We start from the raw sequence: 15,442 nt of genomic DNA, 5'->3' as shown, positions 1-15,442 counted from the left end.
TTGTAAAGTAATTATTAAGATATTGTAATCATATTGGTTAATGAATTAAAATTAATGCAATTACACATAATTAATCAAAACCGAATTTCGTAATATTCAAAAATAAGTTGGGATTTCACATTATTTTCTCGATTATAAACACACAACGTTTTTCGTAATTTTAATCTTTGGATTTGAGCAGGGATAGATTTAATTTTCGAAGTAGGAATGGAGAACGGAACGGTTAGTATTTACTTCAGTTATTCCGACTCATAGACCACCCAGTATAGACCCCCTCCCTCCCTCCTACACGTAACGAAAAGTTTAAATTATCATATTGCTCACTTAAACAGCTACGTTTTGATGACGTTGCTAACTGGGAAGGCGAAAAATACGTAATTCCTCTTTACCTCTGCGCCATCCGCCATTAGTTCAGTGTCGTCTGCTAAATCGAGCCCCTTACCCTAAAGGAATTAATTGAAATCTTAGAAGCTGAGAGAGGTAAGGGTAAGGTAGGGCATAGTCCACTCGATCACGCTCGTACGAGGTTCCCCTGGTTCGGTTTAGCAGACGCCACTGAATGAATGGTGGGTGGCGCAGTAGTCCTTGATTATTTTTAAGACTACTTAAATGCTAATTATTTTGTAATAAGAGATAGTATATTTTTTTTAAATATTTAATTCCTTTTATATTTAATGGCCGTTATTTTAAGGTATAATTAGATATGTTCCCTGGACTGTTCCTTAAGAAAACCAGAAGTGTTCAAACACCAGACTCTATTTTACCCTCGCAATTATTTTTTTAAGAATGTAAATTTTAATAATTTTTTTTGTAAATATCTGTTCCTTCAGTCAAGTGATTAACCTTATTCTTATCGATGCTTCTTAAGTCTTGGCAGGGATAGATTAAATTTTAGAAGTAGGAATGGAGAACAGATCTAGTAATCTGGGCGCGCGTCAAAGTCCCGGACCCCCTTCCACGAGACGGAGGGGGGGGGGGTATGAAAGAAGAAGAGGCGGGAGGGGGGTCATAGCGACAGAGGTAAAAACCGGAATTACGTCACTATTTTTAACCTCCGTCCCCGTCATCAGCAACGTCATCAAAACGTAGCTGTTTAAGCGAGCTACCCAATAAGATAATTTAAACTATTTTCGTTACGTGTTTATTGGAGGGAGGGGCTCTATGAGTAGGACTGAAGTAAATACTAACCGTTCCGTTCTCCATTCCTACTTCTAAAATTAAATCTATCCCCGGTCTTGGTCAATTCAAAAAGAGTCTAATCCACGCTGTAATGCGAACACGAACATTAATTTACGCCTCTCAGATTTCATTTGAGTTTTATACATTTCTTCTCCCCGCATAATATGGAACGAGACTTGCCCTCCTGTGAAGGCTTAACGCGAAAACGTAGGGTATATATTTGAAAAGGTGTTGTTGTACGTTTCTTTGGCGGGAGCTTTGACTTTGGTATTATGGTATTATCAATTCAGGGTAGGTATTGTGTCCGAGGGCCTGATTATTATCATCCCATCGCCATGCAAAGATACGTTTTGTAAAGGAGCGCAGATGTGTGAGCTCAATGTAGTGTACAACTACAAACACCTCGAAAATCGGGCGCGAGAATTCAAGCTCAATGCGCTCCGCATCGATCGCCATCAATACTGAGAGGGTATGGGCAGTTCTTCATCCCGTGTGTAACGGTTAAAGCGGGAGTTGCTGTTAGACCGTGTAAATAATTTTATCATAAGTTGCTAAGAAACTGTGTCAGCCTTGTTGAGATTTTAGGTTCCTATTCGTCAGATTTAGCAGACGACAGTGTATTGCATAGTATACGGAATGCGGGTTAAATGTCAGCTAAAGAGTTTTGTGGATAAGACTATGGGAAACAAATTTTCTTAATGAAGTACCTATGGAAGGTGTGTTAGTTTTGGTTAGGTTAGGTTTTGTTAGGGTTAAGTTTAGTTAGGGGTCATTCCGTTTGAGTTATTTGAGGAAAACACATGTGATTTTCCCTCCCCATACTTGCAAGATCTTACCTCTAAGGAACGCTATACTATTTCGCACACTTATCATGTTAGTTTCTTGTAAAACAATTTGAAACCATATTAAAGGTCTTTAAAGATGTTTCAACTTTTTAACACATTTGGTCATTGAGACTGGTTACAAATCCAAGTAGACCACTACATTAAAACCAACGCACAAGAGAGGGGCCGCCATATTAGGATAGTTTCCTTACGCCATGAGGAATCGCCAGATGGAGCTCGATTCACTACATTTGGGAGGCTAGGCGAATCGTGCTGCCTCAAGAAGTTGGTCCAGCCATCTGGGCTTCGATTTTCATGGAAAGATTTATCAACTTACAGAAGTATTATTAAACTTATGCTATAACTAAAGCAGCTCTCGAGGATGATAAGAGGGTTGGGGTTTTTGAATGTGCGGTGCAAAATTCCCTTTGAATGATATCGATGAAAATGGGTCCGAGAGATATCGCGGACGTAGCGGCGTTGTACCCAATGTGTTGAAAGTGGAAGAATTATTATCAGGTTTACATTTCGGGCTAAGAATGTCCGGTTTTTTATTGTGAGTGTGTGCGTGTCACGATTGTCCTCCAGGAGAGTACCTTGACTCCCTTGGTCCCCTTATAATAGTGACACCAAAAGTCCATAAGTTGAAGTGAAGTACGCATTTTCTTCAATGAAGACAAAGCTGAGGTGCTCTGAAGCATTTTGGGTGTTAATTTGTAGATCTGGATCTAGATAAGTTCAATCTTTTTTGTTCTCGACCCAAGTTTCGCTATAGCATTTACTGATCTGTATAAAAATACAGACGAGTACGGATGGGATAATATACCCTTTTCAAAAAGTTAAGGGGGGGGGGTCAGTATCGTCTGCTTGATATTGGGTTAAAACGGAACAACCGGTTTGTTGAACCAATTAAAGACCTTATAAGTCTAAAGTCCTTTTGTTTGAAGTCATATCTGAGGTCTTCAACAAGGTGATCAAACATAAGACTACTTAACCCCGACTAGGCCTATTGGAAAGGGTGCATTTCTAGCTAAATAACTTGTACAGGTAGCAGCGGAAAACACACTTGATTTTTTAACCTGCGAGAAATAGGCGCGCTAACTGTGGAACGGCTTAGGTTGGGTGGGACGCAAAAAATGGGGGAGGAACACTCGGACTCAATTATAATTGGTTCTTCTGTAGCCCTTGGGGAGAGTCAGGGAAATAAGGATATTTTTTAAACTAGTACTTGGGACCAGTAACCCCTAAGTGTCCGAAATAATAAACTGGTCTCCGGAGTGGTCCCCGGCTTTGTTTTCCTATAGATTTTCAATTAATAAAGTGGTCCCGAGGACTAGTAACCCGTTCACTTCTTGAATTTAAAAACTAGTCCAAGCAATTAATAAACTGGTTTTGAACCAGAGGAAGTGTGCTGCTATTTCACAGAATACTTCAGGACCAATTACAATTGAGTCCGACTATTCCTACCCCATTTTGTTGCGTCCCACCCAACCTGAGGCGTTACACAGTCAGCTCGCCAACAGACCTAACCAACAAATAAATAAATAAATAAACAAGTTGGCTGGGTCTTGTCCCCATCAAAGGGATAGGATCACGTGACCAACAAGGTTGCCTGTAGCACCATCTGTCGTTGAGGGACGAAAATAAATAAATAAATTTTTTTCTGATTGGACAAGTCTCGACAGAGTCTGACTGACTCTTGGGGTGAAACAGGTTCTGCGCATGGCAAAAATCGAGCCAATCAGGTTATCCTATATCACCTCAAAACATGAGAACGTAATCTGAGCCGTTATAAAAATTCAAAAGATTAGTTGCTTGGGTTATTGCTAATAACTTCAACTGATGGACTTCTGGTATTAGAGGTTGATTTTATACATTTCCTGGGCCTTGCCATGATACCGGTGATGCGAGTAATTTCTTCCCAAATTCTTTTGTTGTGGGTTTCGTATCAAATCTCTTGGAGTTGAATGTGATGTGATGTGAACACTCTTGAGTCTCGATGTATGGACACTCTGAAGATGAAATTTCGAGTGTTGTTATGATACACTTATATCCTGGTTATTCTCTCCAGGCTGGAAGATGCTAACACTTTGATAAGTGTTATTTTTAGATGCGAGTTTCTTTATCTTTATATTGTGTATTCGTTCTATGTTCGTGTGTGGTTTATTTCAAACGTGGAACATGATTTGTTTGTTGTGTTATGAAATTTTAAACTTTTAGTTTTTTTTAACTTGAATAGAAATTATTTTGTAAGAAAGGTTTGAATCATTTTAATCTTTAGAAGATGGAATAATTATTTTATGTGGGAAATATGCCTGTACTACTTTTATTGCTACTGTGTATTCAATTCATCCGAGTCAGCTTTAGTGAATTTAAACTAAAATTATAGACTGATATCATGTTTGAAATTAATTGTCTGATTTCTACATAACTTCATATGATTTTCAAAAGTTTCAATTTGGTTTAGCGCGAGTCTAGTCCTCATGTATGTACAACCATAGTTCGGTCTAATTTGAAAATATTTAAACTTATGTATAAAGTTAAATCAGCATGTTAGAAATGAACACTGTAGTTTGTTAGGTCTAGTTTGAAAAGCACTTAATGTCTACTGAAATGGTTTTTGTGATTTTGTGTGAGTTTTTTCATCAAAAATTCAGTATTTTCATCAAAAATTCAGTATTTTCATCAAAAATTCAATATTTTCTTCAAAAATTCGGTATTTTCATCAAAAATTCAATATTTTCTTCAAAAATTCAATATTTTCTTCAAAAATTCGGTATTTTCATCAAAAATTCCGAATTTTTCATCAAATATCGAGTGTTTACATCAAAAGTCAGATTTTTCATCAAAAATTTAGTGCTTTCATCAAAAATCAGTTTTTGCATGAAAAATCAGTTTTTTCATCAAAAATCGAGTGTTTTCATCAAATATCGAGTGTTATCATCAAAATGCCGAGTGTTATCATCAAAATTCGAGTGTTTTCATCAAAAATTCAGTATTTTCATCAAAATTATAGTGTTTTCATCAAAAGTGAGTGTTTTCATCAAAATTTTAGTGTTTTCTTCAAAAATCATGTTATTTCTTCAAAGATTAAGTGATTTTTTTTTATTAATTCGAAGATACTGTCATTAATTTTCAGATTTTGCTATTTCTTCCAAATTTGGCCATGAAACTGATTTAATTTCGTGCAAATATCAAACCCCCCGATCTGTAGAACTTCTCCGAACATCGGTACACTTAGCTACCCAAGTTTGAGAAACAGAGTTTAAACTCTAAAACCCTGTTCTATTTTGACAGTTGTTAATACCTACATTTTTCATTACCTTGTTTACAAAGAAACTCTCCAATGCATGCAGCTGTGTAAAGAAAGCTTACAGCCAACCCTTAAACCTCTCTCTTGCCTCGTAGCTAATTCCAATCCTAAATTGTCCTCCACATTCTGACGCCTTTCTACACAAAGGTCACGAAAGTGGCTTCTCACCTCTGTCCTACATGGCCCGGGCATGACCCCATCCTTGAGAAAGAAAAATCTACCTTGGCCATTGATACCCCGAAGTCAAACACCTGAAAAATGAACCACAAAGGCAAGAACCTTTCTTTACTCTGCGAACCAAGAAATCCATCGTGAATAAAAACAATTCTTCATGAATGTTGTTGAAGGACTTGACTTTCTATAAGGCGAAATTGAAGTATTTTAGGAAATCGTTTGACTTGATCTTTATTCATTTATTTGATTAACCAAAATTAATTAGTAACACCAACACCAGGGAAATCAAGTTTCAGTTCTTGGGGCGAAGTCGAACCCCTAACCCATTAAGCCTATTAGCTTTATAAATAACCCCTAACATAAGTTTATAAGTGATATGTTCCTTCCATAAGTATGACGACACTACCTATACTTCGTAATGCTACTGAGAGACTTACAGCTCGAGATAACTACACTCGGTGGGTGGTTAATTTTGCATGCAGGACCAAGTCCATCTAGGTCCTATTTAGTCTGCATTTCTAATTAGGCCTTTGACAGCAGCGCCTTACGCACCAGGCCTCCCTCGCTTTACCTCCCTGAATCTATGACCTACCTCACTCACTCACTTCAAAATTACAAGCTCCAGTTTCTAAGTTACCAGTGAGAAACTTATGGAATGAACATATCTTATGAACTTATGCCCTAATCATTATTATTGAAAATGAAAGTTGGGAAAAACTGCAATGGTGGGCGGGGCTAAACACTGTTTAGTTTGTTTGTTTCTACACATAGTCCCTTAAAACAAACACCTAGGTAACGCCAATTGGCTTAGTCCGTCTTTTTTATTGCATACCATTTTTTTAATTTCTAATAAAAAACCGAAATTAGTTTAATTATAACATTTAAAATCATTAGTATTCTGGTCCTATGAACACGTACCAAATTTCTAAATTCATATTGAACAAATATTTGTGAGAATGAAGATGCTACTGACCGTCAATATTCATGAATTCGGTACAATAAATTCATGACCTGTACCTACACCATCCTTTCACGGGGATGGTCAGAGAAGCCGCAAAACTCACTTTAGCGTTGTTTGCATCTGATAGGCGTGGTTTGTTGACGGTCCGGACTTCTTCAGGGTGTCCAAGACGGAAAAGCGAACGCACCTGCAAAATTCCAAAGGAGAATCATGGGAAAAAGTTTGCAAAGATTTACTTTGACTTTAGAATATAGAATTGTAAGCGCATTCTTTTTATTATGGCTTGGTCGTCCGTCGTTTTATAAACGTTTGCACGTGCAAATAGTTTTCAAAGTCCATTTTTGGTTTCTTGACTCGATTCTTTGTTGATAGAATCTGCTTGGAACCGAGGGGCTAGTCATTCGCCAAAATTTTGTACACTTGATTACTGATTTCTGAATTTTTATGGGAATTCCGATGATTACTGAATGAATTCCTTGATATCTGTGATTACGATTCTTTTCGGTGATTTCCAAAATCTTTTCGCTGATTTCCAAAATCTTTTCGCTGATTTCCAAAATCTTTACTCTGATTTCCAAAATCTTTACTCTGATTTCCAAAATCTTTACTCTGATTTCCAAAATCTTTACTCTGATTTCCAAAATCTTTACTCTGATTTCCAAAATCTTTACTCTGATTTCCAAAATCTTTACTCTGATTTCCAAAATCTTTACTCTGATTTCCAAAATCTTTACACTGATTTCCATAATCTATACACTGATTTCCATAATCTTTACACTGATTTCCCGTTATTGCCGCGGATTACTCGTGATTCCTGTTGGAATTCCAATGAATTCCGGTGATTTTTTAGTGAATGCCGTGATTACCACTGGATTCTTCGTGAATTTCGATGAATGCAGTGATTATTTCTATTTCAACTGATCACGATTTTCATTTTGAATTTTCGAATTCATCGATTGATTATGCGTGACTATTTCACGAAAGGCGTGATTACCGAGGTGATTGCGAAAGATCAAGTGATTATGTCTGATTTTCTCAAGATTTCACGTGATTTCCAGTGATTATCGGAGATTTCTGATTATCTTTGATTACCCACAACAATTAATGATTTTGATTACTGATTATTTTCAAAGAATTCTAGAAATCAAGTAATCGGATTCTGCGGTTTTGTACACCTGATTATTCAAGTGACCAACCCCTCGCATGGAACACTCCGTACCATCTATCTATACACAAAAGGTTTATGATGGAATTCATGTGAAACGTGATTTTTCACGCTCTTTACCTAGCCTAGATTTACCTTTCTTCAAACTGACGATGCTCGCATTATTGACGTGTGATTTGGGAAGCCTTTCACGAGGCTTAAAAGATTATAGTCTTAATTGCATAGAAAGAAGCCAACACACAGTGTCGAGGAGGCCATCTTGCCAAAAACCACCATTAGAGGCTAGCCACCTGCGTGCGGTGAACTTGGGCTCCATCTGGTGTTGCCTCTTGGCGATATGAAGATAACCTTAGATGGCGGGTCTCCTCCCTGTGTGTTGGTTTCTCTGCATGTAATTACTTAATGGAATTGTCTATATGCACGTTAATCTAAAGATTTACGTTGATCTTGGTATTTTTGGCGTTTGGGAGTAGCACACATTGAATTGCTTGTATTCGAAATGTTTGGCTACTCGATATGTCACAGTTTTTGAAAATTAACGTAATTTTACACCATAGCCAGCCCTCTTTAATTCTGAAACAGACCCGCATAATCCTACTCAGTTAACAATAATACACTTTGCTAAAAAAATACCATAACATATTATTTCGGGAGAAAAACCATTCTGTAAAATCCTGTTATATCTGAAAATAGCATATAAAATCCTGTTATATCTGAAAATAGCATATAAAATCCTGTTATATCTGAAAATATGATATGAAATCCTGTGTATCTGAAAATATGATATGAAATCCTGTTATATCTGAAAATATGATATGAAATCCTGTGTATCTGAAAATATGATATGAAATCCTGTGTATCTGAAAATATGATATGAAATCCTGTTATATCTGTAAATAGCATATAAAATCCTTGTTATATCAGAAAATAGCATGTAAAATCCTGTTATATCTAAAAATATGACATGAAATCCTGTTATATCTGAAAATAGCATATAAAATCCTGTCATATCTGAAAATATGATATGAAATCCTGTTATATCTGAAAATAGCATATAAAATCCTTGTTATATAAGAAAATAGCATGTAAAATCCTGTTATATCTGAAAAAATATCATATAAAATCCTGTTATATCTGAAAATATCATATAAAATCCTGTTATATCTGACAATATCATATAAAATCCTTGTTATATCTGAAAATATCATGTAAAATCCTGTTATATCTGACAATAACATAAAGTCGTGTTATATCTGAAAATAACATAAAATCCTGTTACATCTGAAAATATCATATAAAATCCTTATCTGTGACCGTTAAAAAAAAGAATTTCCATTCATGAAGCAAATTATGGATATAGTAAAATTATCAATTAAAGAAACTTAAAATAATTTCTTAGATTTTTTTATAACTACTTTCAAAAACTAATTCAGACATTTAGGCGCTTGGCAAGTTTAATTTTTCGGCCGTATGAAAGTACTAGCTAACATAAAGGAAAGGTCAGGAAATAATTTAGGTCGTCGAGGTCAGTGGAGGTCACCTCGAATTAGAAATATATAACTTTAGGCTGCGATGTTTTCTTAATGAGCATCGCGAAATTAGCCTAATTGCGTTTTGTGGGCAATTAACAGAATGTAAGCGAGGAAATTAAATAAAAAACTTGTAGTTTCGGAGGATTTGAATTTGGTTTTGTCTCGAAAACATTTTATGGTAATATCCCGAGGGTTTTGTTAAGTTTTAATTCTAGTTTTAAGGTAAGAGGTTTTAAATAATAATATTAATCACCGTTTTGCAGCATTGAGCGTGTAAGTATCGCCTCCGGTTAAATAATTAAGGGTTCCCGAATTATAAAAACAACCATTTTCATTTTGATAATGCCGTGTCGTGAGAAACAATAAAGGCGGTGCTAGAACAACACATTTCATTTAACGACAGAACCGAATACGGTCAAGGTGGATCGCCCCCAAAGGGATACTGCATGCCTAAAGATTTAACAATTCTATAACGCCTAACATTGTGAAAATTAAAGTAAGCAAATCTAAAGCGATAGCTCCTGGTTCAAACTAGATAAATAGTAATTTAATCAAAATGTGAAAATAGACTAATTCAATTCTTGTGTTATTTCCCTCGCGATAAAAAGCGCCGCTAGAGGCAGTGCGAGTCGGCTAGCCTCCTGTCTGACTTTGCTTTTAATTAGCCTTATTCCTGATCAGCGCCACCTACCCATAGCGGCGACTTTGAGAACTACTGTAATCGGCAAGCCAACCAGATGTCGCTAAAATCTGGTGATGTCACTGACCGGCACCCTCGGCCCGGGGTCTGACCAAAAATTAGCCCGATTAAAACTTGTTGAAGTTAATTTCAGCGTCATTGTTTGAATTAAATTATGAAATAGGACTAATTCGGGCTTCAAACTTCTTTTTCGACGATATCCAACACTTACCTAAAGGTAAAAACTATTTTATGGCGTTTTTGGAGCTTTTAAAGTAGCGCTATTCGCTAAGCCTTGGCGTGCTGCTTTAGATAAAATAAAGCGGGCTAATTTTTGGTCAGACCCCAGCCGAGAGTGCCCGTCAGTGATGTCACTGCGACATCTGGAGTGGTTGGCTTGCCCATTACAGTAGTTCTCAAAGTCGCCGGCCGCTATGGGTAGGTGGCGCTGATAGACTCTCTTTCTCTTTTTGTCTTCCATTAAAAATTAAATGAAAGATTGATAAGCTACCATCCCTTTGCCATAAGACTCTAAGAGAAGGCTCGGGATTCCTCTGTTAAGACTAAGGCCAAATTTGTTCGCCTAGCTCGATGCCGGCGTCTATAGAGAGTAATTATAACGTGGGTTCGTCTTTGATAGTGGGCTGAACCCCGGCTCCTCGGCTGCTACTCCTGGCTGATAATTCAGCGTCTTCTATAACAGTTTGTCTAAAGGTACGAGGAGCGAACCACTCGTCAAATCAGGTGTTCAAAAGTCGGGTTTAAAATACAGTCTGGTCTTTGCCCACCTTATTTTCTCTTGGGGGAACCAGTTTGACTGGAGGTGAAAAGATGGTGTGACATGCTAGGCAGCAGCATAAGTCACCCACTATGCTTTAGTTTATTTGGGCCTAAGATTGCAGCGCCATCTTTCGCGTACCCCAGTTTTTAGCCACATTGTATGTATGAACAATAAAAAAACCTGGCTATTTTGTCCACTAGATGCCACCTGAGGAGTCGGCCCACGCTAACGCGAAGTATGCTGGGTGTTTTGAACTGCCAATCATGGGTGCAAGACCTCTCTGTAATGGGTATAGGCTTTTCGCCTCCAGTCAAGCTGGTTCCTCCAAGGTTTTCTTAAGACAGATAAACATCCGCTATGTTGATCATACAAAGACGTCAGATATGCCTTCAAACAAAATCACTATGCTGGACTGGTAACTTTGAAGTTCTACATTTAATTAAAGTCTTTGTATCCACATAGCTTAACCCTTATAACAAGCAGACGAAATACCCTCCGCCCTTTTGAAACGCTATACATTATTTAAAGTCCCAATGAAGTCTTAAACCCCATTTTAGCAAAATGTGAACTTCTCTATTCAAATTAGCGGCGATAAATCAAAGCATCAAATATTTTCATTTAAAACTGACTTTGGTCTAGATCGGCTTTAACAGCACGAGGAGCAGATATATAAATCGTCTAAATATCAACTTTCCTTTTCAAAATTTTTTGTTGCTGACGTCATTACAAAATAAATCAACCAAACCACTTCTAATGATAATTACCCTAGTGTTACTAATATGAAGCGTGCAATTTTGTCAATGAAATTATGAAATTAAAGAAAACCAACAAACAGCTTTCTGAAACAAATACAGGGTGTTTCTGACAGAAATTAAGTGAGTGTTCTTTGGACGATTTTGGGTCGAAAATGTTCACTTCAATGACATAAGATTGAAGTGTTGTTAAATTAAAGTCAGTATGAAGTCTTATCAAGAGGCGATATCTAGTTTACTAGGGAGAATGTTTAAGATGCCTAAGTATTGGCGCGCGCCATAGTTCCAGTCCCCCTTTCAAAATACTAGGGGGGACGTAAAAGGAGGCCGGGCTATTTCGCTAGCTACACTCTCCTCAGTCGGAAAATACAACAGTAATTTTCGTACTCATTGGCGTCGCCACACTGACGTGAGGAGTTTTCAAGAACCAATGAGATGCTGCAGCTGGTTGTCATTTAGAGGCAGAAGGGGGATTAACTTCGTCCGGACAGGCTACGTTTGTTTGGACTGCTGGAGATAAAGAGCTAGATTATAAATGTGGAGGCGAATTTATACCTTCTCCCTAGTAAACTAGATATCACTTCTTGGTATTTTCTAAGAAAGCAGTAGCCCCGTTAGAATTAACGTTGTCTTTCAGTTTCTTCATTATATTTAAGGTGTATTTTCTGGAGAATGTATTTGAAGCCGCTGTAAAAAATCTTTGTCGAGGTGTTTGTGGTGTGCCCCTCGGTGTAAAGGCTGGATTGGCTGTAGGCGACATAACGCGGCGCACGCATCGTAATATTTCATCTATCTTCTGGCAATAATAATCAAGATATCAAAATATATCTCGCCCCGGAGCTATAACCGATAGCCTTGCAATTCATTTTCAGCTTCTGCGAATATGCATCCCATACATTATAAAAACACCTTATCCCTCTATTGCGGTAGTTTAATTTTAATTTGGGTATAAAATCCGTTTATGTTCAAGGCGGGGATTTTTAATCGCCTCTACTAAGTATTAAAGAGACACTTAAACACATCAAGTCATCAATAAAAAATAATAATGTTTTGCCTAACGAATTAGAAAAAATGTTCGGACTTAAATTTTCATATTCTTATTGAATTGTAAACATGTAACATAAGTTTATTAGAATGTCCCATAAGTATGACCTTTCGTAATGCTAGAGAATGAATTAAAGAGAGCTAGTTCGAGACCGACAAGTGAGAATTGAAGTCCTACACTCGGTGGAGGTTAATTTTGCATGCAGGACTTCCATCTAGGTCCTATTTAGTCTGCATTACTAAGCCTTTGACAGCAGCGCCTCACCAGGCCTCCCTTGCTCGCTTTACCCTGAATCTATGACCTACCTCACTGACTTCATGATGAGCTTCAGTTTGTAACCAGTGACAGACTCATAGAACATATCTCATGAACTTAAGATATAATAATAAACATTTCAAATTGGAACTACATGTGACATTAACATTGGGATGGCGTCAGATTTGAGCTAATGGATGTAGAGAAAAGCTCCGCTTCAATAATTTTCCTCCACGTCTTGGTGCATGGTCATTCTTACTGAAGGACACGACCTTGTTTCAATGAAAACAATGGTCGAAACAATTCGATGATCGGATCGGATTTCCTACGATTGTTCAAATCAAATCGAAATATTTATTCATGATTCTCTCTATTCGAAGTTTGCCGCGAATTCACGCCGTTTCGTGTGAATACAAATAACGGAAAATACAATGTATTTTATTTTTCTTTCTTTTAATGTCGATGCGTGTAAGAAAATACTTATTTCTAATTATGCCATACTCAAAGTTACCTTGGAATTTGATATTATTCCGAAGGAAAACCTTGCAGAGTTCGTGAACCTGCTCTGTACAGGGTGGAAACTTTCGTAGGAACTAGTAGAGAAATTAAATAAATGGAAGAAACCGCGAGTCCATAAAAACATCGGTGTTTTTTTTTTTCAGAACTGCTGTTTTAGAAATAGCTTCTGCGGTTTTGGGACATTGCAGTTATTGCCCTGAGTTTTGAACCGTTCTTAACCCTACAGTTTACATTGCCTATTAAGTACACAAGATCATCATACGTAAACCTAACCTTACCTGACCTGACCTAATAATATTCGGTTTGGAATTACAATACCTAAACTGGCCCTAATTCTACTTGGGTTCAAATAACCAAGCCAAGCCAAACCAAACCAAACCTAACCTAACCTAACCTAACCAAACCTAACCTAACCTAACCTAACCAAACCTAACCAAACCAAACCTAACCTAAACTAACCAAACCAAACCTAACCTAACTTAACCTAACCACACCTAACCTAACCACACCTACACCATCATAAACAACTTTCGGTTGTACTTGCTGGCGGACAAATAACTAAAGCTTACTGTAACGAGTTTTGAACACTGTTGCCTAGGGTATAGATATGGTAGGGCCAGATGTCGCTACAGTCGTAACGCGCAATATTTCAAACTCGTTCGCAAAACAACACATCTAAACTCGCTAATGTGTAGCAAGCTTTAGGAAAGAGTAGAAAAAGTCGATGAAGTTGTTCAGCGTGGAAAGTTGATCACAACTCAGATTACCTAACCATGGACATGCAAAGTCGTGTTAAACTCGCATTAACAAATTGTAATACGTCGCACGCGTCTACTACCTGCAATTTATCGCCGAATTTTACTATGATTTGGCGATGAACTTGCTACATCCGTAGCCACAACGCTAGTGTCAGGCGTTGCTCTAAGCAATCCTGGCTTCCTATTCAGTTGCCTGTCCATGCTTAGGTGGTCTGATGGTCTGGGATCATACCTTCTTTAACATAACCGATCTCTTTGTTACGCGTACTGAACGTCCATGCGCGGTGTCGACTGAAAACCGTAAACCACAGAATGACAACATGAACGCTGGATCTCCAAAGGGACCGGAAAACCCCAACCTTCCACTGTACAAACCTAGTCCTCTCTGGCATAGCATCGGGGGAAAGGATGGGGCTGTGAATTTGGGAACACTCAAGGCCATTAGGTATTTTGTCATTCTTCATAAACCAATTGAAAAATGTTTTAACAACCTTGGTTGCACCCGGATTTTTTTTAACAAAGCAAACGTGCTATAGAGAAAAATCTATCCTGTTTACCAGTCCCTTCAGAGACCCAGAGTCCATGGTATGACAAGCTTCGAATTTTACCAAGTCTTTTTCTCTTTATAGGGAGCTAACAGTTCTGACCGTGAAATGTCACACCCTTCTATCTCTTACTGGAATTTCATCCCCCCTAACGGTTGGAAACAGTATTCTACGCCCAAAAATGCCAACCAGAGAGGGGTGTACTGCGTGACGTCAGACTATCTCTTCCCCCTAGCCAGTTGTTTGCTCCCTATTGGCGCCTAGTAGAGGTTTGCCCTCATAACAACAAGGCTAAGACTAGACTAGTCGAAGTTGTAGAAGGTTTCCACCCTGTATATAGTGTCGGAATTGGGAGGGGGGATATAAATTTTAATATGGTATATGGGTTTAATATTGGAATTAATCTATAATCCTGACGGTGGCGTGTCCGTCCGGGGGAACCAATTTCAACGTCAATTCGCAGTTTGCCCAATCGATCATAACCCCCCCCCCCAATCCACCACACCTAAATGAATGAATGCCTTTGAGGGGGGGGGGAAGGAAGAAGTAGAGTTATCGGAATAATGAAGCTATATAGACTCCAAAAGGGGGGGGGCTTCTAGTTTAAAACAACAGTTTCTGGAAGAACTCTGTGCCGAAGCCTGCTAAGCGTAATTTCAATGGACGACTTACGTGAAGGACTGTCACGAACTAGGCCTAGTTGCAGCGTAAGTTCGTAAGATACCCTGGCCATAAGTTCGTAAGATATGTTGGCCATAGGTTCATAAGATATGTTGGCCATAAGTTCATAAGATATGTTGGTCATAAGTTCACAAGATATGTTGGTCATAAGTTCACAAGATATGTTGGCCATAAGTTCACAAGATATGTTGGCCATAAGTTCGTAAGATATGTTGGCCATAAGTTCGTAAGATATGTTGGCCATAAGTTCGTAAGATATGTTGGCCATAAGTTCATAAG

General features: G+C 37.9%; 3 long non-coding RNA genes across 4 annotated transcripts in view; 2 read left to right on the top strand and 1 right to left on the bottom strand.

Annotated features, from left to right (window-relative positions):
- LOC149629897 (uncharacterized) overlaps positions 1 to 15,442 on the top strand; it is an 86,205-nt gene that overhangs the window by 40,576 nt on the left and 30,187 nt on the right. The window lies entirely within an intron of this gene.
- LOC149629896 (uncharacterized) overlaps positions 1 to 15,442 on the top strand; it is a 67,598-nt gene that overhangs the window by 21,969 nt on the left and 30,187 nt on the right. The window lies entirely within an intron of this gene.
- LOC149629899 (uncharacterized) overlaps positions 3,141 to 15,442 on the bottom strand; it is a 39,447-nt gene continuing 27,145 nt past the window's right edge. The window contains exons 2-3 of one of the 2 annotated variants that reach the window (XR_016374391.1): positions 6,464 to 6,638; positions 3,141 to 5,567 (exon numbers count right to left, since the gene is read on the bottom strand). This is a non-coding gene — a long non-coding RNA (uncharacterized LOC149629899). The remainder of the gene's footprint in view (positions 5,568 to 6,463; positions 6,639 to 15,442) is intronic. The other variant, XR_016374390.1, reaches the window with a different exon arrangement.

Source organism: Phalangium opilio, unplaced genomic scaffold (assembly GCF_054372755.1).
Source record: "Phalangium opilio isolate 3A_F unplaced genomic scaffold, DU_Popi_V2 ptg000105l_1, whole genome shotgun sequence".
Lineage (NCBI taxonomy): Eukaryota > Metazoa > Arthropoda > Arachnida > Opiliones > Phalangiidae > Phalangium > Phalangium opilio.
Note: the sequence above shows the minus strand (reverse complement) of the source record. Positions and strands in the feature narration are given on the sequence as shown.